We start from the raw sequence: 2,831 nt of genomic DNA, 5'->3' as shown, positions 1-2,831 counted from the left end.
GAATTACAGGCATGCGCTACCACGCCCGGCTGATTTTTTGATTTATTGTAGAGATGAGGTCTCGCTGCCCAGGCGGGTCTCGAACCCGCGGACTCATGCAATCCACTCACCTCAGCCTCCCAAAGGCGCGGGATTACAGGCTGAGCCACCGAGCCCGGCTTACATAACTTTTAAACTCAGAATAATATCATTGTTCCATGCTCTCTTTCCTTAAATATTGTTTAAGTGTTGTTTTATTGTAATCTGGAATTGAACATTGTCCTGAAAAAAAATCTAAGACCAGCTGAGAACCAAGAAAATAAAGTCCTGTATTAGAAGGACTGTCAGGTATCTTTCTATTTAAAGTCCACTGACTTTACTAGGCAAGGTCTCAGCATTGACCATGTGCAGCCACTTTGCTCGGGCCCACAGTATGTCCTTAGCAATATATAGATTCGAATGCTATTTTGTTTCAGTAGAGTTTTCTTGATTTATGCCTTAAACATTTGTTCTGGTTTTTGTTTGGTTGGTTGGTGTGGTTTGGTTTTTTCTTCGAGAATGCCAATTATGCATATATTTAATCTCTTTTGCCTGTCTTCTGAATCTATCACTATCTAATTCTCTTTTACTTTATTTACATTGCATTTTGTTCACTCTTCTAATTTCCTTTCTCTGTGTCATTTGTTCCAGGGTTTTTTTTGGTAGTGTTAATTAACACTTATGCTCTTTCAAATTTTGTTTCCTTTTGATGGTGATTTTATTTTTTTCTTCTTCATTTCTATTTTGCCAGATCACATTTCATCTTCTGCTGCCTTGCCATCTCATCTCTGAGGTATTGCATAATGGTTATTCTTAGAGGTTATGGCTTCATCATAATGTTTAATTCATGGTAGAATGTTCGTTCACATTTTTAATCTGTTCAAAGGCCATTTTACTGCTGAGTGTTTTTTATTTATAAATTTTGCTTCTGCTCTCCTTCTTTTTTTTCTTTTAGTATCTTTGTAAAACTACAATACCTGTTCGTAAACGCATTAGGATTTTTCTGGGCTAAGTATTTGACAAAGATTGCTGTTGGTGGAGAGAGGCTAGGGTAAAATTGTAATCAAGTCAGTTTTCACAACTCCATGGCTTTTTTCTTCTCACTTACTGCAGAGTCCAACGGCTTCTCATAAAAGTAGTTTGTCTAACATGCTTCTACATATAACCTGGTGTGCAAGATTGAATTTCTATTCTCACTTCTTTATTCCCTGTAGTAACATCTACAACCTTTGCCATGGCCTCATGGTAGATGGATTGATTGCCCTTGCCTAACCCTTGACTTTGGACTCAACAATGCAACTTGCTTTGGCTAATGAACTAGTAGTGAGTATGCCATAATCAAAGGCATGGTGTATGCTAGTACAGTTGAGTTTATCCTCTTAACTCTTACTTTTCATCATGAGAAGATCATGCCTCAGGTAGCCATTGATTTAAGGCGGTTGAGTTGCATATAGTGCAGACTAGCACCCAACCCTCAGGCTGGGATCAAACCCATCTTAGACCAGCCTAGATACATTAACCCAAGCTACCCTGAAGACACATGAGCAAAAACCAATGTTCACTGAGTTGGAATGTGTTTGCTACCCAGCAAAAGCTGACTGATACTTTAAGCTTCCTCAGTTGTCTGAACCTAACCATGTTCGGGGGACTTCTTCCATCTGTCAACTTATCCTATTTCCTCATTCTCTTTTTCAGTCAAAGGATATAGTTTTTTTTCCTTCAGAGTGTTTCCTCCAGTTTCAGGAAGGTTGTTTGCATTGGTCCAATGCTTTACTGAACTTTCTTCTCTTCTGCTGGTTATGTCCTCTAGCACAGTTCCTGTGTGCTCTTGGAAGCCGTTAAAATATATTTTTCAGTCTGTTTCCTACTTTGCTGAAAAAGAAGTTTAAATTTTTGCTTTTGCTTGTTGTTATGGTTTTGTTCTCCTTATCACTGTGGTTTCCAGAAAGAGAAGAGAATATCAAGTTTACACATCTATAATCAGATGCGTCTGCCTTGTTTCTGGAATAAGAAGATTGCATAGGGTTGTGGAACAAACATAGCTTTGGATTCAAAAAGACCTGGGTCATATCCTGGGTCATATCCTGGGTCTGCCACTAATTTCTGTGAGAATGTGAAAAACTTAACATTGACCTCTCTGAGCTTCAGTCTGCTTCCTCAACCTTTAAAGTGGATCTAGTAACACTTACCCAGAGAGTTATTAGAAAGAACGTCTTCTGAGAATTAACCTAAAACATGGACAGCATCTAGCAATGTAACATAGAAGACACATTCAAAAAATTAAAGCATCATTATTACAACTCTTTCATTGTGCTATTGGTGGTGATTAGAAAAGAAAAGATATAGAAAAGCATTTTTAAAACATCTAGGTGAAAAGGCACTGCAAATATAAAGATGTCTTCCATTCTGTGGAATCTGCATAGGAGAAGTGAGAGCTATTGATTCTTCCAGAAGCTCAGAAAATACTTGAATCCTTAACACCCTGTCCCTCCTCTCTATACTCAGGTTTTCTTGTCCCACCACTGCAGACCACATGCCTTGATCTTGGGGATGGGCAGATGCCTCAGGTCAAGCCAGCTAACACAACTTCATGCTCTAACCATTACCCACTGGTTCACTGGGCATGTGATTCCTTTAGGGTCAATGAGATTGTAGAAGATGTTTCTTGGTGATTGTAGGAAAGCTAAGGGTTCACTCTTCTGAGAGAGTGAGTAGGATCAATCCCGTCCCTGTCTCTTGACATGGTCATCAAATCCCAGAAGATTTCAACAGTCCTCTTACAGCTACAAGAAAATGAGCTGGTCTTAGGATGT

The 2,831-nt window shown here is 39.0% G+C and overlaps 1 pseudogene across 1 annotated transcript in view; it reads right to left on the bottom strand.

The window, feature by feature from the left end:
* LOC103254802 overlaps positions 1-2,548 on the bottom strand; it is an 18,598-nt pseudogene extending 16,050 nt beyond the window's left edge. The window contains exon 1 of the transcript XR_503982.2: positions 2,539-2,548. The product of XR_503982.2 is annotated as a cell division control protein 42 homolog pseudogene (transcript). The remainder of the gene's footprint in view (positions 1-2,538) is intronic.
* Positions 2,549-2,831: the final 283 nt, after the last annotated feature.

Source organism: Carlito syrichta, unplaced genomic scaffold (genome assembly GCF_000164805.1).
Source record: "Carlito syrichta isolate Samal-C Ts95f unplaced genomic scaffold, Tarsius_syrichta-2.0.1 Scaffold287511, whole genome shotgun sequence".
Lineage (NCBI taxonomy): Eukaryota > Metazoa > Chordata > Mammalia > Primates > Tarsiidae > Carlito > Carlito syrichta.
Note: the sequence above shows the minus strand (reverse complement) of the source record. Positions and strands in the feature narration are given on the sequence as shown.